The sequence below is a fragment of the Electrophorus electricus genome, chromosome 3 (genome assembly GCF_041902795.1).
Source record: "Electrophorus electricus isolate QZ-2024a chromosome 3, ASM4190279v1, whole genome shotgun sequence".
Lineage (NCBI taxonomy): Eukaryota > Metazoa > Chordata > Actinopteri > Gymnotiformes > Gymnotidae > Electrophorus > Electrophorus electricus.
The window spans coordinates 31,467,747-31,492,516 of NC_137499.1; the positions used below are offsets into that span (position 1 = coordinate 31,467,747).

Sequence of the window (24,770 nt, forward strand, 5' to 3'; positions counted from 1 at the left end):
TCTGCAATTCGCCTTGGCATGCTGCATATTCAAATCTTGACTGATGGCAACCCATCCTTGCCTAATCAGTGCTTGGAGTTTATCACAGTTTCTGTGTTTTTGTTTGTCCACTCTCTTTTTGAGGATGACCACAGGTTCTCAATTGAGATTTGGGGAGTTTCCTGGCCATGGACCCAAAATTTCAATATTTTCTTCATCGTGCCAGTTGGTTATCACTTTTGCCTTGTGACCTGGTGCTCTGTCATGCTGGAAAAAGCATTGTTCATCACCAAATTGCCCCTGGATCGTTGGGAGAAGTTGCTCTTGGAGGATGTTTTGATAGCATTCCTTATTCATGGCAGTGTTCTTAGGCAAAACTTCAATCCCTTGGATGAGAAGCAACCCCACATATGAATGGTCTCAGGATGCTCACCATTTCTTCTCCGGACAGTCATTTGTCCAGGTGACCCAAACAGTCTGAAGGGGGATTCATCAGAGAAAGTAACTTTATCCCAGTCCTCTGCAGTCCAATCCCTATACTTCCTGCAGAATATTAGTCTGTGCTTGACGATTTTCTTGGAGAGAAGTGGCTTTTTTGCTGCCAAGCCATCCTCCAAAAGCCTTCACCTCACTGTGCATGCAGATGCACTCACACCTGCCTTCTGCCATTCCTGAGCAAGCTCTGCACTGGTGGTGACCTGATCCCATAGCTGCCTCCTCTTTAGATCCTGGCACTTGCTTGACTTTCTTGGGTGCCCTGAAGCCTTCTTCACTGCAATTGAATCTCTCTCATTGAAGTTCTTGATGATTTGATAAATGGTTGATTAAATGCTATCTTACAAGCAGCAATGTCCTTGCCTGTGAAGCACTTTTGATGCAATGCAAGGATGACTGCATATGTTTCCTTGGAGAAAACTTCAAGCACCACCAGCCTTTTAAAGCATCCAGTCTGCTCTTCGAATCAGCATGACAGAGTGTTATCAGCTGCCGGGTCCTCGTTAACACTTTCTCCTGAGCTAAGAAGAAGATCACTGAAATGATGTTAGCAAGCCATTTTGTGGCAGGGCTGAAATGCAGTGGTTGGAATGCAGTAATTTCTGTGATTAAGTTCATTTTCATGACAAGGAATGACTTTGCAATTAATTGCAATTCATCTGATCTATGACTTTCATCCTTATCTTATCTTCTCCATTTAGTCTATGTCAGGGTCATGGTAGCATTACCCTCCTCACTATAAGTCACTTATTTATACACTCCTCACTGTAAGTCACTTCTACACGCATCTCATTTTCTTCCTCTTAGTCTATTTCAGGGTTGTTTCAGCATTACCCTTGTCACTGTACGTCACTGTCAGTTAAAAAATTTAAGTGGTTGCTTCATCACTTGCTTTTGTAGAGAGCTGTAACACATGCAGGTCTCTGTAATTAAAACTATGCTAAATTAAAGGCTTCCTTTTATTTAAGAGTCCCCTTCAAAATGATTTTTTAATCATATAAGTTTCTTTATTATGGACATCATTACAAAATTTAAGTAACTTTGAAAAGCTGCACTTAGCCAACACTTAATTCCTCTTCAGTGGTAGAACTGGTCAGCTTCACTTAGTGCTATTGCATTGAACAATACATTATCTCTATACACATAGGGCCTACACAATTGGGTGTTTTGGAGACTGATAACTTTCAAACAGAAGAACAATATATGGCCATGTATAGTTTTTTTCATTACTCAATTACTAAATGACTGATGATATTGGGTTTTGGTTCCAAAGGTTGAGCGTTCAGATGATTTTGAAAAAAAACATATCAGTTGTCATTTTAAAAGAAAAGAGTTTTTACATTTCTGCTTTGTTCCTCTTTTGAGGCATTTTGTCAAGTTTGCACAACTTCTGACTCTAACCTGGTGTGGACTAACCATCCCTTCATGGCGGTAAGACGCCTAACCACAGTGCATGTTCTGAGGAAGATAGTCTGGTTTATTTTACAGTCCCATTCTAATATTTTTCCGCTTGTCTCTAAATGTTTTGGATCTATGATATAGTTATCTACAATTGACATCCTGTTACCTTTGTAGATTTCCATATCAGTTTCTTACATTCAGATTCAACCAAATCTTAAATGGGTGCAATATTTTACCTTACTTTGGGGAACTGTATAATTGTTTGTGGCAGAGGAATATAATCAGCAGCAGGCCAGAATGCTGAGGCAGATATAGAATTGATTTCCCATTTGTTCTCTACCTTCTCCACATTGAGTATTGAATCAAGGTATAGTTTACACAAAAACATCTGAAGTCTCCTGTTCACTATGATACAACAATCCTTTCCAGAGAGCCTCCATACCTCAATCAATCAGCATACAAAGAGTAACTCTTGTGGTCAAATCTGAAATATTTAATTTGATTATTGTAAAGAAATTGTCCATTTAAATGAATGTAAGGGATAATAAAAATAAATACATATGTTATACTTCTATTAATGTTGGTTGTTATCCAAAGCATGATGTCTTTACTCATTGCAATAAATTAGCCTGAACTGATTGAGTCCAGTTATGCAGAATGGACGGGACAGGCTTTGGAAGTTTTCAAAATTTTTCCAACCACATGATTGCAGGCAGCTGCACAGGCACTCTCTAAGCCATACTTGGTCTACCATGCACACACAAAAATGCCTGTCCTTTTCTTTTTCTGTTCATCAGGGTCCTGGGGTCTGGAGGAGAAGGCACAGGGGGGCTGAAGTGAATGTTTGTATTGAGGTTCTGAGAGCAAATAGATGGAGAGGAATGTCAGAACCCTGTGTGTTTCAAAATGTGAGCCCAAAATGTGAGTTCTATTGTCTCTGAAGGACTGACATTAATGGAGATTAATATTTATTATAAATTAACAATGTCGCTTATTTTTAAATAAATAGACAATTTAGGGAATAGTTTCTCTCCTCAGTATGGATTCATGTGACGGTGGCGGCACAGAGGGAGCGAGAGACAAGGCTGAAATAAAGTGATCTTTACTGTCCATAACTTAAATGGCTGAGAAGCAATGACCAAAAGAAAACAAAACAGGCATTGAATCAGCGTTGCACTCAGTCATAGTACGTAGGTCGAAGGTCCGCTAATGTGCAGTGCTGACATCAGGAATCTGTGGGCTTAAATAATGAAAGAAGGAAATAAGGAACAGGTGAGTAAGGTTAATAGGTGGGTGATGTCCTGACCACCAATGATAGCAGAAGACCTTAAAACAGATATGTCTGATGAGCATAAAATTTTCCTTGTCTGCCATAAGAAGAACATCTGTCCTTTGTATTCAGACTTGGAGAAAAATTTGTATAAACAGAACTTGCAGACCATACTGTTTATTTTATGGAAGAACATGAATTATAAGTATATAACAGAAAGTTTAAAAGAAAAACTTTAATTTCAGTTTAATTCAGTGATTTTTTGAGCTTCTCGTATCATAAAGGAACATTTGGATTAGGGCAGGACCACTTTTCAGTAATCAGGACTTAAATGACACCATTTCCTTTTTTTCTGTTTAGGTCTTCCAGCCTCCTCGTTAGCTAGAAAGAGTCCACAGGAATTCATCATACAAACATTCATGAATGCACAATAAAAATAAACAGCACCAAAAGAAGTTAAGCAGGAAAATACAACCAAATCCCTTTAAGCCATTCAAATAACTTTACTGAGTGGAAAGTGACCGTTGACCGTTTAAGCTACCAAAAAATGGCAGTTTCCTGTACTGTCAACACTGCTCATCTTGAGCGTGTGGGGACACTGTGAGACTGCTCTGCCTTCTCCAAAAAACGCACAGCAGATGTCTCACATCTCTCAACACAATGCACATATTGCTGCTTCATTTTGATTACATAGGAGAAAATGGATATAGGGTATAAGAACTGGGGCTGTAGCACGCATTAGAAATGTACCATAGAAAAGTGAAAGGCACCTAATCATTGACAACTTCATGCTTACTGACTAAGGATTACAAATTAATAATACACTGGGCCTAATTCAACCACATTTAAATACTGTTATGCAAACTTAAATTTCCCACATTTTTGTCTGTATGACTTTCACAGTTTTATAAATTAACCAAATAGTCATAAAAGCTCTGTTTTGAAAAGAGAGCTGTGAATTGGCATATTTGATAGCCCAAAAATGCCTTAGAATGCTAGGTACCTCAACCTATAGTGTCCGGAAGTGTTATTCATAAAAAAGCCCTCTATGGCTAAAAAGATAAACTATTCTACTTTCTGAGACTAGTTAACATAGGTGCAAACAATGGCAAGGGTGGTGATATATAAAACACAAGATATAGCAGAGACTAAAATGGAAAAAAAAAAAAAGTCACATGGGAACCACAATAATAGGAGGGAACCATGATAAAGGAATGGGAAATGGGGAATATTTCCTTGGACAGTGCCTGTCAATATCAACACCATGAAATGATGTAGCAGAACTTTAATAAAGCTAACTTGTTGATATATATAAAATCATTGTGCGTCCGGCCTTGGCTGGGGTCGCAATGTAACATTTATACATTAGTTTATACAGTTTTTTGGGAAAGTGGAGAGTTGTAGATGACAATAGATCTGAAGAACTCAAATTTTGTCCTGCCTAAGAGAAAAGGCAAGTTCTCTTATATCATTGATATGAGATCATATGACCGAATTAAAGGGGCAATAATTCATTTTTCTAGTGATTCTTTACATTGTGAACCAGCTACCTACTGGGTTTAGTTTCTGTACTAAATCTATTTTATACATGGGTGCCCCTATGTGGGGGACCAGCTATGGAATGTAAACTGGTTCATTTGAGGACAAAATATAAATTTGATTAATTTCATGTCAGCTGCACTTTATAGAAAAAAATAAATCACTTTCATAAATATGGTTTGCTTGTATCTGTGGGTAAAAAATCACTTATTGCTCCTTTAAGAATGAATCTGTTCTTCCAAGCGGTTCTTGCACAAGACCCATTGGTTAGATTAGATAATACAATATTTAACCTTTCACATGGGGTGATACTGGGCCCAAAACATTGGTAATAACCCTGCCATTAGGGAAAACATCAAGAGGTTCTTATGTAGACTTTTCTTAACTTAGCATATTTAATTACAGGATACTAAATTATTCTTCCATCACTGTCAGTAGAAAACAAGTGATGTGTGACATATAAGTATTCACTCTACTTGTACTCTTCTTGGTAATAATATGTTTTATGGAAATCAGTTTCCATAAAACAGCAATATTCCTATATGTATTAGTATATGAAACATATGAAAAATGAGTTTCTTACCTATGCTATCTCATCTAGCGAAATAACATTTATCAATTGTCAAATAGAAATAGAACAATAGAACATTTGATGGAAAATGACTATGATGACTAATAAGACTATGATGTGACCACTTTGTAATTGCCTGTGTGATGAAAAAACTCACAGTCCTCACAGTCACCTTGGCCTGCTCTGTACATGGTTCACTATGGATCTGTAATGTTGGAGGGGGGTTTTGGCTGTGTTTGTCTGTACCTGCCCCATTTCCCTTATATTAAGGAGGGAAATAGGTGTGGGCAAAGATTTAATGCATGTAAAGCGTAATATATAATAACATATTGTGTTGGGGGGAGCACATTCTATGGCATATCAGCTCCCAACTCCCTCTGCATGTTATTAAGCAAACAATAGACAATAAACTCAAGGGCCAAAGATATCTTGCACAAATATGCTATAAAAGAAGACCAAATGCGTCCACCTAACCAAACAAAACAATATAATAATGCAAGTTCAGTTCCCTCACTTGGAGGCAACATTGGGGAATGTATCCTAACTAGTTGTAAATAGGCATTCCTAGTGTTTCCAGAGGAATAAGAACAACTATGCGCCAAAGATCAAAGAGGAGTTGTAGCGTGTTTCCTAACTTGAAGGAGAACAGGAATTGTGACCTGTATTTTGAGCTGTAGAACAAGTAGAACAGTTTCAGTTGAAGGTAAATTCAGGTAAATTGCTTTCCATGGTTATTGAGATAAATTTGCAATTAGGGACAAGATACAGTCTCCTTTTTTCTGTGTGTCTCTCTTTCTGATGAACCACCCTTTCACACAACCTTTATTTCTTGATTTATATTATGTCAGATGCTCAATAGCAGCAGATGCCGTTCTGCACTAAGCAGCTGTCCATGGTCCACCCTCCCTGCTCCATTATGCAAGATACAACACAGAGATCGACCACAGAGGAGGTGAGAAGAAGCCAATTCAAACACCCCATCCACATATCCCTTTTACTGCCTCTAGCCATAAACTCCCAGCAGCTGGTAGGCAGATGAGTACTGCCACACTGTGAATCCTGATAAATAGGCTGCCCTCCCACTGAAACTGTGCCACTACTCAGTGTGAGTGGCTCTGCAGACACTCATGAGAAACAGCGGCCAATATCCATGCAAGGAGATTAATGAAATGACGCTGGTGTGCGATGGCAGCAGTAATTCCGGAGTGCTTGGCCTTTGCTGGGGGATAGATGGACAGTATCTGCAAGGCTACAATCACTTCAAGCCTCTTCTTTCCCTGTCAGATCAATCATGTAGCAATTGGTTAGTTAGCTAGTGGAGGGTAATCATTACGGATCTGAGCTGTAATGGCTCTTAGAGACAACTCATTGCCTGCACAAGGTGTTATAATGAAACTTAAAAATGAGCACTTAAAATGTGGTCTCTGGCACACAAATGACCCAATAAGGCATGTTTATAAACTACATTAAAATTCTTCTGCATTGACTGACATGGTTCACTAAGTTCAGCAAGGGTTAGCCTGATAAACTTTAATGAACATTTTGTGAATTAGTGGGCTATGAGATGGCATTTGACCCTCTCTAATACTGTACAAATAACTTAAAAAGCACCACTTATCCAGTTAAACAGGGAAGAATAAGCTACAAGAGTCCTTCTCTTTGCATGTTCACAGGGCATGTTCCCATGCACACAATGTTCCTGTCCTGTACAAAGAAAATGTCCCTAGACTGGCAGATTAAGTTGTTTCAGTCTGTGTTTGACAGCCAATTTCTCAGTTTCACCATTACTATAAGATGGCTTCTTCCACCAATACAAATACCATTCTCAGGCCCAGCTGCAGCTTCAGTGTATTTTCTAGTTCTCAAGGTCTAGAAGCATTCTCCCTCATCCTTCATCATGTCCTTCCATGCCAGAGTGAACAGTACCCCACTAGTGCCCCCACATCATTCTAAGGATGAATGTCATATTCCACAAACATTTTACTAATGCCATTTGCCTCTGGACATTGAACAGCTTCAAGTCTTTAATTCGAACCTGAATTTTAGTAGCAGGGTCTAATAAATATTGTTACTTGAATTTTAGTAGCAGGGTCTAATAAATATTGTTACTTGGGTAATAAACACAGTTGACATTAAAAGCAGCAACTAGTCAGTGCCAGTCTCCAGGAAAATGTATTTCATAAGGATCTGTGTTTTGGTAGAATACAATAAAGATTACAGAATACGTGAGATATGAAACTACAGTTATGAAAAAGACATAGGAAGGTCACTTAGGTGGACAAGAGTGGGTTTTGGCTGCCATATTAAACAACTGGCTCTTTGGTCTGAAGGTCAGAGCGCACATTTGCCACCTGAAAAACCCATATTCATGGCCAGACATGGTTACTGCCTCTGCCCTTGCTACCAATGGTGTCAGTAGCTTTTAATCAGTAGTTGTTTCCTTGTTCTTGTATATCTTGATGTACATCAGGAGTTGAATTAACAGATGAACGAACTGAACAAAATATGCAATTTGATAATCCATTCAATTCAATTTCCATTACATCTAACATTCTGCTCTTAAGCATATCATCTTCTTTGTTTATCTCTTTATTTGTCTAGTTGACATGCTGAGTCACTTACTGGCACACATCAACTGTGTTTCATAGTGTTAAGCCAAATTTCTGGTTATATTTAATGGACTGTACATGCCTGAAGGTTTGTACTTTAGACAGTGTGCAAACAGTACAATTGTCTCATTCACTAAGATGGAAAATGGCATTTTTTGAAAAATGTCTGACATGAAAAAAAGGCATATGAGTTTTTTGATCTAAGATCAAATGCCTACCTACCATACATTGTCTTTGCGATTGGAAGCAATAAAATTAGAATCAAATAAACAACTTGAAATTATTTGTCCATGCTGGGTTTTCAGACATTCAGTATCAATTCTGTATTACAAAGGCACTTTCCTAAGAATCACTTCAAAACAGTTGGAATAGATGATCTCTGAGATTTGTGATATGCCTGGAAAAAGGCATTTGGACAAAGAAAAGTCTATGTATACGCATGAAGTCTCTGTACACATGGCATTATGTTCTGTGCTGGTCTTCATTGTGAATAGATTTGCTGAGAGCTGTTGAACTAGAAAGCTAATGTCTAAAAACCAAGCATTTTGAGATGGAATATGGTTCTTTTCAAAAGAAACATATTATAACAGCATATCATAATATCTGTGAAACACTGATAAAGCAGGAGCACATAAACAGAGTTGTGAGGGACCTCTGGGGACAAGGAGGGCAGTAAATATGAACAAGTCAGCCCTGTGAGATAATGGAACCCCTTTCCTGTAAATCATTTTCAAAATGATGTGGGCGTCCAGTTTCCCGTTAAAGACACACCCCCTTCTGTCTCTCCCTTATGCTCAAGCCATTTGAGCTCAAAAAGATAGTGTGCCTTCAGAAGAAGCCCTGATGTTTGACTTTATAGTACTTAAACCTTAATTCCGCAGACCTTATTTTCCGGCAGTTGTTATATATGGCCTTTTTAATGAGGGTAAGTGTGATTAGTTTATTTACTAGTTTTTTATACTTCTGGGAAATATATCTTCTGGAGATGACTAAGAAATCAAAGCTCACTTCCTTTTATGCTCCTTCACTCTGTTCATGAACCAGTCAAATATCTCAGGGGTTATATCAGTTTTAAAAAAATTTTTAATCTATTTTTTTCCAATACATTTTTGACAGCCACATTCCTGTACAAATTCAGATGACTGGTGATTGATAGAAATGGCATATAAACTGCCAGAATGTGAATCAGTCTGGTTGTCCATAGAAGCACATATGTCTCCCAATTCATGCCGAATTATTTATAATGCAATGCAATGTACTTTGACAGGCCAACCCTGATATACACAAGGCTAATATTTATTGCAGAGACTCTTCATTCAAATTGCAATTTTCACTAATGCAGACACAACCTTCATTAGCTACCAAAATTAAACCTGAAGGGTTTTTGAGAAGTGACCAGTTACGAAAACCAAAAAGATCCAACTTTCTTTTTTCTTTCTACATAAATGTTATAATGAAGAGAACTTTAGCAGGCAAACTGTTAAAACAGCTGTCCAACAGAAGTGTTGCAACATCCAATCCCATAAAGTTTTATGTGTGGCTGACTAAGCCATATTGTTGCCCAAAATTCTTACTCTGATGGAATGTCAAAGCCAAACATTTCACCGGTGATTAGGCACACACCCTCTGGAGTGAATATGCACTTCAGTTAAATATGGTAAAGTTTGAGTGTGCAGAGAAAATCACAGAGAAGCCAGAGTCATTTGTTGTTTGTGTGTTCAGCCTCAACAGTGAGAGAAGCTGAGTGATTCCTGTGGACCTCTTCTGCTCTAATCTTCCAGTTCTCTACTGATAACTGTCTGAAAGCTGCATATACACACAAACGTACAGAAACAGGTCCTCAATCAGTAAATCAATCATGAGAAATGGAAATATTTACTGAGAGTGCAACCACTATGTGTCACAAAACAATGACTTTATTGCTACATTACAATTGAAAGCTAAATCCTGTAAATGTTAAAAGCTACATCACAGTGGTATAGCACCCTAGTTGGAATTCATGAGCATGTGCACTGAAAATCCAGTCCAGATAAAATGGCATATATTTATCACAACACTATGACAAACCAAAATAAACCCCCAAAACATTCTTACTTAAAGTATTTCTTCAGCTTGGTCTCACAGGATCAGCTGTTCAGATACGATCGTTTCCTTTAATGGCTCTGTAGTGCTTTCTTATGAAATAACTCAGCTTCTTCCATAATGACGCACACCTGAATCCCATGATGATGGGAAGGAATGCACAAATAGGGATGGCAGCTTCAATGCCGTTATGCCTAAATTATCTTTAGAACCCAGAACCCTACAGATTATACAAGAACCTTCAACCCTCTGCAATGGTGGAATACAAACTAAAATCTCCTTAATGGCAATTGAAAGACGAAGCAGAATATTTACATCTCCTGGCTTTTGGTATCAGGGCAGTTTTTGCAGCTACAGATAAATAATCTTTAGGAACAATCATACAGACAAATTAATAATAAGCTTTATTTATTTATTTTTTGCAGGGGGAGGAAGAGGAGAAAATGACACTGGCTATAGTGGCCAGGCAGGATATGGTGGCTGGTGAAGTGTCATGGTGGTCACTGGGGCTGAGGAAGACGCAGGAGAGCAAATGTTGGACCTGCCTTTCAAACTGGAAATTGTCTCAGAGGCCATTGTATTGTGCCTGGTGGTTCTCTTTGCTGTTTCAGCAGTGAAGCTCGTTGTGACCAACACTCTCTTCTGTTGTAGCCTCTGCTCCTGTTCTTTGGTCTCTGTGATCTGCTCCTATCTTTTGTGCAGAAGTCTCTTGTACTCCTCTTCAGTGATTTACCTGGACTTGAACACAAACTCTCTTTAGTGCGCTCTGATAATCAACCAAGGTCAGGACTTTACAGGTTCAGGCTGATTCAGACCTGCTGCCACCTGCCTGTTATTGCTGCCTCGCAGTATTAAAGTGAAGGCTTTTTGGAAGTTGCGTGAATTATGTAATGACAAAAGCCATTCATTTTCTAGAGGGGGACAACCCAAGGTATCCATATACATTGAGACAAAGAATTGTTGACCTTCATAAACCAGTCAGAAAGAAAATCCCACTCTGCACTTCTAGGACAATAGTGAACCTGCCTAGAGGAGAATGCATGTAATTCATTGATTTTTAAAAATAACTTTTTTTTTAAATTATAGATGTAATCTAGTCAGGACAGATTATATCAGAGACTTAAAGAAATACCAGGAGATTTTATGTAAAAATCTGTCTGCATCTGCCAGGAAGCTACATCTGGGTCATGGTTGGGTCCTTCAGCAGGACACTCATTTATACCTCATTGAAATCCTGCAAGTAAGGTGATGAGGAGAGCCCACTCATCTGGAGGATTTGTTAAGATTTTATCAATATATTTTTTTAAAACAAGCAATTCAATTCAAAAATAGCCATAGCATGACATCAATGATTTATTAAAGAAGCATTTAAATGATCTACTTTCATTTTTGTTTACATAAAATTTATTGGTTATTATATTTTTTTTCTCAAATATAAAGCCTTTGAGACAACACCACACTTTATACACAGCTGTTCTATTTCATTATGTGTCATAGCTGGAGATTTTTATTTCACAGTCAATCTTATAATTACAATATTATTGCTCCTACAATATGTGAAACAAAAAAAATATGTTTGCAGAAAAGGCATCAACTATATCATTTCTTTGTCATTTTGGTGTTAAGGACATTTCACAGAACAGTGGATATACTGTATCAGTGTGAGAGTAACAGGGTCGAACATGCATGAACATCTGTTTATGTAAGAAGGTCAGACCAATATGAAGCTCTTGTGTCAGTAATATAAGTAAGCTGGAACTGTACACTCTGTACATTGTGTACATACACATATATCCACATATCCATATATACATTGAACATTGTGTATATATACATATTATACATATATTGTACACATTGTTATATATATTTTTGTGTATATATATATATATATATATATAGAGAGAGAGAGAGAGAGAGAGAGATAGATAGATAGATAGATAGATAGATAGATAGATAGATAGATAGATAGATAGATAGATAGATAGATAGATAGATAGATAGATAGATAGATAGATAGATAGATAGATAGATATTTCCTTATGTACCCCTGTTTTTCCCTCAGTTTGGACAGAGCACTTTCAAACAATTTCACTGTGAGTTATACTGTGTATGACTATGTATGTGACAAATAAACCGAACTTGAACTTGAATAAACTTATGGCTTCACAATATAGCAGCAAAGTTTGACCAGAGTTCTTTTTATAGACATAGCTTGATTTATCTGGCAGCAAAGTCTAACTAACCTATTTTTTGTTTGACTAGACATTATGTATTGTGTTTTTTGTTTGTTTCTTTGTTCATATTTGGTTTTGGTTTTCCACAAGAAATTAAATGAAGATAAAATATGAAAGTAGAAATAAAGCTTTGGAATTCATGCAGATTTTAGTCCGTAGTTGTTAGCTGACAGCTAAAATACAGCTATCCTTACATTCTGACAATTAAGAGGGGAAGAAATTATTTGGTCATGTATGCTGAGGCAAAACAAACAAAAAAACTCAAGTTAATGTTACCCTGGAAAGCAAATTAATTGTTCAAGAATTATTCAAGGAAGGCAGCAGATGTTTTTAAAACATATGCTTTTGGTTTTGTGAAAATGCTAAGCTAATTTATGAAGAAGTATCAAAGATGTGACCCCCAGTAGAGTGAATAAGGATTAAATAAATGTATTCCTTGCTCTGGGCTACTTATACTTTATTAATACCTTTAGATGTATAAATACAACATGAACATGATACGGAATTCAGCCCTGGTTAGGTGTATGTATGTCTCTGTGTGTTGTCAGTGTTATGTTTTTGCTGTACATGGTCCAACTTTCCAGTAATAATTCAATTTATCAAATGCCAGCCCATTCCTCCACTGTAGAGTCCAACGGATAGGATGAACTCAAACCAGATGGGCTTACCACAGCATTAAACACGTCCTTGATCACCCAGCCATTTGGGAAAGGGGGATTGGTGGGAGCAGCTGCTATTATTTCTCTAAACACTTAATGCTGAAATAAAACCAGGTGGGGTAGCATTATCTAGAGTATTAAGAGTGGAACATATTAAAGTTATTCATGTCAGCATGAAAAGTTAGAAAATAATGTTTGTCCATTGGATGTCTAAAATATCGTTTATGAAAGCATGTAGGTTTGTGAGATTTGGTCTATTTTTGAAACATAAGGGGATTAATAGCATGTAAAGGTGTCCAAAGGTCTTGTAAAACATATTTAACATATCTTATTCAAGTTGTCCAGGCAAGGAAGAGATTATACTTCACAAAGTCTTCCTTGATGATTTTGGGCATCTATTTACCTGCCCACATTTCCTGTATGTTTTCCAAGGAAGAAGAATCACCCCCATGGGAACATTCTTTCTGTCCTGCAAAGTAAACAAATACACAAGGGACAATTATGGGAGCTTTTCGGACATGCTTTCTAAATGCTAAACCCATATGGTTGAACAGCTTCTAAAATGAAACAGTGGAAGTTTTAAGGGTGTATTTGGATTAACTCCTCAAGTGTATGCTTTATATGTTTCTAAGATACTTTTATGCATTGTGCTGAATAACGTATTTGAAAAGTTGAACTGATGCAATGAACAGTTTGTCAGGAAGCATAATTAGATTTTTCCTGTTCTGATAAGTGTTTAAAGAGAGATACAGGCCTGAAATGATCACAGCACATGAGCTACTCAAGTTCAGTGCTTGATATAAAAACAAACATGCAAATGAAAAACTCTCGGTACTCCTACATGTTAGTAGAGAACAAAAAAAGCTTCTTTGAGACTAATCTACTTTTGACCTACACATGGTGGTGGATTGGGTTGCACTGGTTTCTCAAAACTGAACTGAAAGGATTCATTGAGTTCAGTTTTTGGGGGGGAATGACTTTGACATAATAAGGAACTATGTGTAGCAGTTGCCTGTAGCTGTAAAAGTGTTTACTCTGCTGCCAACCAGAAAGCCATGCAAAAGAGAATCAGAAAGGGGGGATTGTTTGCTGGCACGTCCACGACCCTGTAAAATCCCACAACATTTTTACATACTTCTACAGTTTCAATTCAGTTCACTACAATTCAGTTTTATTGTTATACACAATGTGCAAACACATGTAAATGAAAAGAGGGAATGGCATTGCTAAAACACAGGTAGTATAAAAAAATTAAAAGAATTTAAAGTAATATAGAAATAGAAACAATATATAAAATATACAATATAAAATAGTATAAACCACATTTTAATGAGATACTGCGTATGTGAAATGGGGGGGGGGGGGGTAGGTATTGTCAGTAGCATGTAGTTAGTGGTGAGTAGCCAGGTTTAGATGTACAATAGCTTGGAAAAGCTGTTTCTGAGCCTGGCTGTCCATGAATGGAGATTCTTATATCATCTCCCAGAGGGCAGGAGGGAGAACAGGCCATGGTTAGGATGACTGGGATTTCTGCTGCTGCTGAGACCTTTGCACTGACACTCTTTATAATAAATGTCTTTAATGGCAGGGAACTGGGTACCGGTGATATGCTGGGCTGCCTTGATGATCCTCTGTATGGCTTTCTGGTCCGATAATGTGAGGTTGCTGTACAACACTAAGATGCAGCTATTTAGGATGCTCTCAGTGGTAGAATAGTAGAAGTTGGTAAGTGGTTTTGGTGATAGGTGGGAGTTTCTCAGCCTCCTTAGGAAATGTAAACATTGTTGGGCCTTCTTTACTAGGTACTGGCATTCACAACAGCACATCAAGAAAACATGTTCTTTCAGCACAAGGTCTACAGTCACTGAGTGTCCTGTAACTTCTGATGCCACAAAACAATGAAACAGAAATATATTAATGTTTTTAAAACGCAAAATCAATTGTTCAGATAACCTGGTTTGATGCACAAATTATCATGATTCTTAAAGTTGTGTCAACTTGATAACAGAGTAAAGAGCAAGTGTCAAGCAGGTTTATTGAAACAAAGCAAAAAGCATTCAGATACAAAGCAGACCGCTGGGAAGAGGCTCTGAGAGCCATGCATGAATCAAAGCTAATAGAACACGCTGGTGGAAGAGTCCTGTGAGGTTAAATAGGAGAGAGATGATGGGCAGCAGGTGTAAACAATGAATCAATAAGTGGGGGCAGGGAACTAATTGAGGTGTGATTGGTACTGGAGTGTGTATGTTCCTGACTGGGTGCTGGATAGGAGTGACACCTGATAGGAGTGACACATAGGTCTAATGCAAGGTCTAATGCAAGGCAAACAAACAGCAGCATCTATATGTAACAGAAACTTGACTATATATATATTATAATATGTTATATATGTTACAGACTATATATATTATCTCTAAGTAGAACTAAGGTGTAAAATTATTATAGAGCAGTATATAGAGTCTTCATCTTTTACTTATGTACTGCAGTAACATAGCATGGACTCTAGTATTTAACATGATCTAAAGGAGGTGTAAATGCCAACAAAAAGCACAGATGAGAGACAATGCATAATAATATAAGATAATATCTAGGTTAAAGTAAACATGTTTATTCTCCTGTTTCAACACAGCAGATAGGGGAACAATTTTTACATCCAAAACAATGACATCATGTAATATAAAAATCCAGCTGTCCTGACCTGAAAGAATGATTCGAACTTTATATTTAAAGGATGAATTTTCAAACATCCATAAGGGCCAAATCATCATCTCTCATTACTTCAAGAGAATTTTGTATCTATGACTGAAATATTACCCTAAAACAGGCCAAATATGGGTGCTGCTCCTAAATTATTTGGAAGATAAGTAGAAAAGATTGGAAGATAAATTAAGGCAGCAGAGATTGTAAATTATGCAAGGAAATTAGACCATAGCCAAAAAAGACTAACAAATGATTTAACACTGGCAAACTCTTGAGAGACGCAAAAGAGGAGCAGGTCACCAGAGAGCCAAGCGGCGGACAATGCATATTCCTGCTGTAAAGCGAGAAGAAATTTTTAAAAATCATAGAAAATAACACTGTAGTTCAGAAGTGTCTGGTGAATGCTCAAACTAACAGTAAATCAGTCAAAGGTTTGTGTGATAAATAATGTGGAGTCATAAAACTGAATTTTCTGGGGGAAAATGCACCAGGGATATTCAGGCATATATAAATCACCAAACAAAGAACAGCTTAGATCAGATTTTTTTGCACACTGAATCTCAAACAATGACTCTCAGATTTATTTTTAATGTTTGTCTTTTTAGTCTTGAATCTTTGCACTAGGGTCACTGTAAAAAATATTAACTGTACTCATGTCTATATGACAAAATGAGCAATGAATTACTGTGGTTTTCTGCTGAGGTTATGTGAGTTTGTTAATAACCATTTCAGACTAAGATTTCATCTTCCTCTGTCTGCTACATGGTCCTTTTACTTTACTAAACCTACAGCAGTGTATAAAATACAATCCAGCAGTCCGGTGCTAATAAAGTGAGAGGTGTTTTGATGGATGAGTATTTGTTTGGAAGACATCACTTAGCTCAACCATTAGAACCTATTATGAAGTGATTGTGATTATCAAACTATATATTCATTTAAGATGGGCTTTTACTGGGTTGTGTAACATTCGTGAAAGCTTACTACAAATTTCCCCTATCAAGCCAACTGGAACCACTAAACACTCAAAGTTTGTGAGTACATGAAGTCCCTCTTTGATAATCAAAAAAGAACAGAGGGCATTCTGAACTAGCGAAAGTTTGAAGGATTCTTTTTTCTGGAACGTCTCTTGGTTGGGAGGACACTGACCGTACATATTGGTGATGGGCTAATGGATGAACCATTTTTGGAAGACTGGTGGAGCAGGTGTTTATAATAAAAACATCATTCTTGACATTTGGAATTTCTTAGAATTTATGTTTTCATAGGATTTTATTCAGTTTCAAAGGTTTTTCAGTTACTAAAGGCTTTTGTAGTTCTGGTAACAAAAGTACTTCAAAACCTTTGTGTGGCTGAATTTCCTTTCACACTGCTCTTTAGATGTCAAAAAAGAAAGCTGGGGCTTCATTTATTTAAGTAGAAAAACTTTCATATAATGGCTACAAAAATTACTTGACTGACACCCCATAATCTTAGCATGTTTTACTTTGATAAATAAAGCCACACTGTTCAGGAATGGTAAGCTGTAGATATTAATCTAAACCAAATTTTAGCAATTTAAGTGAAAATCAGTATTCTTAATTATCTGGATGAAACACAGTTGGTTCCACCTTATTTGGATAGCCACCCATAGATAGCATATAGGGCTAGCAGATTTAGGGATCGAGGAATGGATTTAGGGATATCATTAGGCTGATCAACCCAGCTCTATTTTTCCCTAAGGTTTTTAAATCCATATGCTGATGAAAATCATGTTTGCATTCTAGTATATTTTGAATCTATCAGAGCTTTGTCTTCCCTAACAATATGAGATTCCAGTATGGGCCAGTTAGTGCATGCAAGCAGTTCTGGAAAAGCAAGTCATCAGTGTTCTAGAACTTAATTTAAGGTTAATGCCAAGACCGCCATCAACACAGAGCATTTTTGGTATTTTAGATTCTGTGCTGTTAAAGAAGAAATTGTACATAAACATAAAAATAGAAAATACTTTTCTATAATATTTGTTTAAAAAGAAGCTTTGGGTGAGCTAGATGAAGTTCAGTTACTTTTGTTGTTCTTTTGACCTCCTTCTCTCTCTCTCTCTCTCTCTCTCTCTCTCTCTCTCTCTCTCTCTCTCTCCCTTATTTAGCTCCCTCTCTTATTCCTCCATTACACAAAAGACCCTTCCCTGAAGCTGCTGTGACTGAGAACAGGTAGCTTATTATTTTCTTCTCGTCAGACATATGTTCAACACACATTATTGCCATATGTACATATGTGTAGACTGAGACCAGAGTGCAGTTCAGAATGTCTAAAGTGGAAACATGGTGTACAATGAACTATTCCACTTTTTTCATCCTGCACTTTGACTCATGTTCTCCATTCTAACTAGGTGCCCAGTTTAAAAATAACTGGTAGGAAATCATTATTATTACTGTTCTTGGACGAGTGTGATACAAAGGGAATGGTTGCAAGGAGGAAAGTCCAAGAAAAGGGCATTTCTAGCACCGTGTACCCTTCCTTCTGGAACCATGGGTGAATGAGGAAAATTACACATCATAATGCACCACATAAATGTAATCAGACTCTAATGCATTGCACGTCAGACTGTGAATGTCTGTTCCTTGACTTTAAACAGGGACTGATTTTTACAAACACAGGGTTTAAAAATAACAGAGAAGTAGGGAGTTGCAATCTCTAAAACACCACTTACAAATGATATTTTTTTGGGGGTGTTTACAGTGGGATAAATAACATTCCTTTCTGCCAGAATATGACCTGTGTCTACCATCTGTATTAGTGTGAGGGTTACAGTAACTGGGACTATATTCGGTGTATTGGGATAAAAAAGAAAATTTAAAAAAAAAAAGGATTAACATAAAGTTAGAGAGAAGAAGGAATTAAATCATTGTATGATGAGAAAAACATCAGAATATAAACATTTGTGATTAGTTTTAACTGTGTTTAATTTCATCTAGAGAGTTAAATAAAATGAGATGATAAAAAAAAAACATTGGCACAGAAAAAAACCCAAACTGTACATAGTCTTCAGCTTGAGACTGTGAATCCAAGGCAGGAGATTGAAGATAGTGTTTGTCATGTAGGGCTCTTAAACGAAGCTTCTTACCAGACTAATGGCTGACTGCCACTGGAGACAAGGGTTCATTTTAAATGTCTTAATAACAATCGCCTGTATGGTGGACTATTGATTGTCTGATAGCTTCAGGGCACTGTGGGACTCAGGGATATAGGGTTGGGTGGGTTGAGGAAAATCAGAGTCTGCAAGGAAGTCTTCATTTGCTCTATAATCAGTGAGAGCAGTGGTCTTTGAGTACAAAGAGGCAGATCAATTATTACCATATCAGGCAATGCAGGAAGAATTTGATTTTCTAGACACAAATACCTTGGCTTCTCCCTCTCTTTTCCCTCATTCTCTCTCTGTTGTGCGAGAGTATGACAAATTTCATGCAATCACAGTGGAGCCATCAGACCAGATCTTATCCCGCAGTGCGTGATTGCATGTGTCTGAGTGCGTGTCAGGGAAACATAAACTCATAAGGACATTATGGGATTAATTTAAGTTAACACTAATTACCTTAGTGTGTGCATGTGTCTCAGTATGGCTGCAGAAACCATAGCTTGACCACAGAAGGAGTACTGATTGTCTGTGTGACTCAAATATTCTGAGTATTGTGAAGATCATTATCCACTGTAGTAGAGGTCTTGGTCTTTCTACACACAGCACAATCCTGAGTTGAAATAGTTCATAGATCAAATACAAAGCTTTATGTCTTAGTCCACACACAACTTTATATCTGAGTCCACAGACTCAGAATATTTGTATTTAGTTGTCATATTGTCTTATGTTCCCCTAACTAAATAGGCCTACGTATGGCACATTCTAACTTGTAGATCTGCTTATGGGAAACATAACAAACAAGCATCAGCTTCTTGTTGGATTCACACCTCATCACAAGGTCCAGTAAAGGATGTGCTTTTGTACAAGTTTATGGTTCACATTAAGTCTTTTCCTTTATAATTTCTCCTAACTGCATGAGTCATACTTAGTCCAGCTTTAACAGAAACATAACAGTAAGCAAATTTCTAAATAGATTCTAAAAGCCATGTAATCAATTATGCATAAAAAGAAAATTATTGATAATGCACCATGAATCAGTTGTACTGCACTGTAGAGGACTCATTGCATTGATTGTTTGTCAGAGCCAGGAAGAGAGGAAGCTTTTCAATTAAAAATAACCATTCATCTACAAGCAGACACGAGACATGAGGGTCCAAAGGAAACAATAATAGAAGTACAGGACCTTTGCCAGTTAAATTTACAGTGTGTTGATATATATATCATCTGAACACTGAAAATATATCTGACCTGGTACGTCTTCATCTTCATCAGAGCAGCATTTGACGCTGTTGATCATAATATTCTTAGAAACAGACTATAAAACTAGATAGGCACTCTGGAATGAACCTTAGCTGTTCAGATCATACTTGGAATGTAAGGGCTACTGTCTTGCCAGTGGCAATCATGCATCTCAATGAGTGTCCTTCGACTGTGATGGACAAGGATTCATTCCTTAAAACAGCAAAATAGCTTATCATAGCTATGCAGTTTACAGACAGATTTATTTAGCTATCGCACCAAATAACTACAGTTCTATGAACTTTTGTGTTAAGCCTAGATATTATAAACAACCGGATGAGAGGAAGCTTTCTACAACTAAACAAAGCAAAGGCAGAGTTCATTATATTTGTCAGTAAAGAGCTAGGACTTGAGGTCACTGCTCATTTTGACAACAAAGTGAAGAAAGACAGACCAAGTCTTGGCATAATAGTGTGGATTTAGAGCTGAACTTCAGCAGTCACATCAAATCATTAACAAAGTCAACCTTCTGACATCACAAGTATACATCAAAATTTTAAAATGTCATGTTTAAGCAGGATCTAGAAACTAATGCATCATTTTATCTCCAACAGGCTGGACTACTACAGTGCCCTCCCAAGTGTCCAGTTAGACAGCTTTTTTCAAAATGTTAGTTCAATCTATTCCAAATTGATTACAGCTTATTCAAAATGCAGCTGTTAGTACACTTACCAGAACAAAGAAAAATGACCATATCAATTCTAACTGGATATTAATTGCTGAATGGCTTAGGAAAAAAATACATCTCTGAACTATTTTACTCATTATACTTTATAATGGCCTCATGATTTCATATAACAGTACACTTTATAATGCCCTCATGAAAATACAACTAAATAAACATTATGTGTAGGCACCAAGCATTTATTGTGCATGTTCCATAAATCTGTAACACAAAGTTATGTTTTTGTATTATGGGATGCAAAAAGTGTATAGTGGGAAATAAAAATGCTCTGTACACCAAAGGCAAATGCTGATGACAAGGGTTTGCAATGAACACTGTTCACATAGGCTGTATGGTGATTCAATAGGGATCATAATGATGATGGCAGAGCTAGGTAAACCTTATTGATCCCAAGGGAAAATTTGAGTGCAACTGCAGTCAGTACTGAACATAACAACAACAATTAGCACATTTCAGATATCCAAAAATATACAATGCAATATATTGATAGAGGGAAACATAAAGAACATTCACCGAATGCAGACTAATATGATACCTTCACATGCCAAAAAGACAGAACAACTCTTTTATTTATTTCAGTCTGGATTAATGGACAAACCATGAATCAGATTTAAGAAATATTGGAAGGGTAGCCCTAGAGAGCTTTTGTGGAACAAGTGACAATAACAGTCCAATAATGGTACATATTAAGATGCTAATTCTGCACACAAACTACCTCTACCAGGTAGTCATATCTTAGCTGTTCCCAGGAGTGCACGCTACAATCTGGATGGAGATCTCAGATGTTGTTCCTGGGATCTGCTGGGGCAATTTTCCCAGCACAGCCTTATTCCTGATGTTGCTATCATTTTTCACCACCTTCTGTATACTGTGCCATCCTTGTGTTCCATGCATAGCATCTTTGCACAGCCTGCATCTGGGGTCCTGTCTGGTGTGTTTTATCCTCCCATGATGAACTCATTTTCATATCCTCCTCATTTTCTTCCTCCTCCTCCATCCATCCTGCAGCCTTTCATGTACTTCACTTTTTTTCCCAATGTCAGGGTGTGTTTGATGATATCTCCCCTTTAACTGGTTGTCCTGGCTCAACCTTGCCATAGCATTTTTGTGTGGGTGTTGCTTGTGTAGTAGCATTGCAACAGTCCTATATTTTCCACTCTTGTCCATGAGTGTCTTGTATTTGTTCCAGTAGATCATTTTTCATCAGATTGCCTGATGATGTGCACCTTGTTGACCCAGGCGATGTCCAAGCTGGTGTGACGCTCTTGTCTCAAACTCTCATTGTTAGTGAGGTAGGCAGGTGGGATTAAGGACCTTGCCTAAGGGACCACACTGGAGATGCCAAATATTAAGCTTTTTAAAAAACTATTGCAAATATTCACCTATTCTAAAAGACTGCAGTGACCACATATGTGGTCAGCTTGTTAGGTATTGGGGGGTGGGGTGGTAGAGAGAAAGACAGGTGGAGAGGAAACAAAAACTGCAGATTCAGAGAGCCAAGCAGACGGCTTATACAAGAGAGAGAAATTACACGTGAGGTCCTCTCTGGACTTGAAGAAGTGAGGAAAACGAAATGCAGTGAAACTGAGAGGCATTCGGCCTGTCATATTTGTTTAGACACTGGCAAATCTCATCTAACCAGATGTACTTTTGTGAGAAAAAAAGCCTAACTTATCTCTCTGCGTGTTTTTCTGTAAACAAGCTCCAGTGTTTTCAGTGGAAGACAGAAACTCAGCATGTGGCCAACATAAACACTGTCCAACTAAGTCAGACTTGGAGAGAGGCAGAAGACACACAGAATGAGCTAAAGAAGGAAGGGATGCAAAGTGAGACAGACAGAAAGAAGGAGAAAGAGAGATGCTGAGGTGTGGTACATTATTTTCACAAACATAAAGCTGATTCAGAGGATTCTTGTGTAACAAATTAGAACTGCCTGTTCTAAACTAAAGATGACTTACCAGCCTTACACAAAGCTGTTCCACTGACCTCTGTGACCAAAAGCGACTTTAAAAACAGGTAACATGGCAGTTTTCCTGCTAAAGGACCACAGTGCATGTACAGGTATGTATGATGCAAAACAAGGAGTGTGTGTACATTGTACTCATGTACAACCATGTACACTGAAGACAAAAGGCAGTGGACACACCCCTTCACTGTCTTGTCCTCACTGTATACAGTCCACTTGCAAGACTAATACTTATTGTTAGTCAGTTATATTGCTCAGTACCATAGTTTATATGGTTCATGGTTGGCTGGGAAGAAATAGCAGCTTCATGCAAAAATCTTCTCCATGATGCATTGTGATATGCTAGAGATAGTCTGCAGTGTAGCCCAGAGTCTGCCTTTAATTGCAGGGTGCACTGGAGAGGGTATCCCTGCTGGAACAAATGTTGGACACAAACTGGTTTGAGGAAGCTCAATTTTTTTCCCCATTAAATTATTTCACAGCTGGACACTGAGGAAAAAGTGTTTGTGGAATTTCTTTTCTGGATAACATAGCAGAGTTTGACAGGAAACATAAATTGATTTTATTCAGTTCTTGGAGCATGGAGAATGTTTGCAATGTTGGAGAACCCATACAGACAGTTTTTTCTTTTTGTAAAAAGACACCTCCCAGAGCAGACATTTGCCTTAAAACCATACCTTGATAGCATACTGCCTAAGTCACTTAGTAAAATGGCTAGAAGTTCAAGGGATCAAAGTTCAACAATTCATCCTTTCTGCACCAAAGCATATCTGACATCATGAATTGCATCTTCACATTTCAAGCAGACTCTGAACTATGGAAGGCTTATTGATAAGTCTAACTAATTGGCAAATAAATTGGCCTAGTTTCCAAAATTTGGAATTTTGTTATTCCTGAAGAAGCCTCATAACATCTGTTTAAAAAATATGGTTTAAACAAGTAAAACATGCTATAATCTGAATGTTCATGAAACATAAATAACAATCAACTAACAAGAAAACAACATGAACCAATTTTCTGTGAACACAGAAAAAATGGCAATTGTTATGTTATAATTATGCACTCACCATATATACACAAGAAGTGTATATATATACTATACACATATACTGTATTAAACTCCTAATAATTGTATTAATCATAAATAAAAAATGTTTAGATACATGTGCCTATTGTACTCAGGCTATTCTGAGACTCCAAGAAAAGGATGATAAATAAATGAAGGGATTAAAAGACCCACATGAAAAAGTGGAGTGGAATGTAAGGAGGAGTTTACAGGAAGCCTGGATAGAGGTGTCTCTAGCTAATGATGAATAGGCCCAGGCAAGCAGCAGAGCTGCAGATTGTCATGGATGAAAAGCAGAGTGCAGCCTTCTTCACAACAAATGTGTAATTCACATCATACTAATGTGTCAACATTCCAAACAGAGGGTGCACAATCCCAAAATAATCAGGTGTGTCAATGACAGGAAGTCTTAATTGTATTAGTGTTTGAATAAAGCCATGAGTGACCTACTAAACACTATTTTTGGAGTTAACAGAAGTGATGCCCAGCTTGCGTATGTACCAAATTGTAATGAGGATTTGCAGACCACTTTTAGTAACATTCTCAGAACTTCAATAACAATGCCTCTACTAAAAACCTGAAATTCCTCTTTGAAGAATATGGCAGTGATCAAGTATTTAATCTGCATGTGGAATATGTGATGAAAGAAACTGAACAGCAATTGGAGAAATTTGTAATAACATGTTTACACTTAATTGGAAATGAGTATCTGTGGACTACCAGGAATTTCTCTAAAACAAGATAAATTTTACTAAACCATTATCAAAATCTTAAAAAGTTAAAGAGTGCACAATACTTTCCCATTTCAGTTCACTATGGGTGCCAGGAACCTGAGATAAAGTGTTTTCCTTTCTGTTTAAAAGTTCAAAATTTTGAGCAAGTTATTGAGTTGGCACACCAGTTTATGCAAGATGTTGATCGTTTTGGACATGGATGTTTGGGATATGCAAAGTTCACATCATGAAATACTGGCTTTTATGCCTGCAGTAACTACATGCTTAAACAGTTCCATAACCACTGATGGTAAAGAAATACACCTGCCATTAACATGACTTCAGCAACAGCAGTGAAACTATAGAGGAAATTTAAAACCCTCT

At 37.4% G+C, this 24,770-nt stretch overlaps 1 long non-coding RNA gene across 1 annotated transcript; it reads left to right on the forward strand.

The window, feature by feature from the left end:
- The first annotated feature begins 8,699 nt into the window (after positions 1-8,699).
- Positions 8,700-11,322, forward strand: LOC145653776 (uncharacterized). Its single transcript, XR_014119982.1, has 2 exons — positions 8,700-8,789; positions 10,372-11,322. It is a non-coding gene; the product is annotated as an uncharacterized LOC145653776 (long non-coding RNA).
- Positions 11,323-24,770: the final 13,448 nt, after the last annotated feature.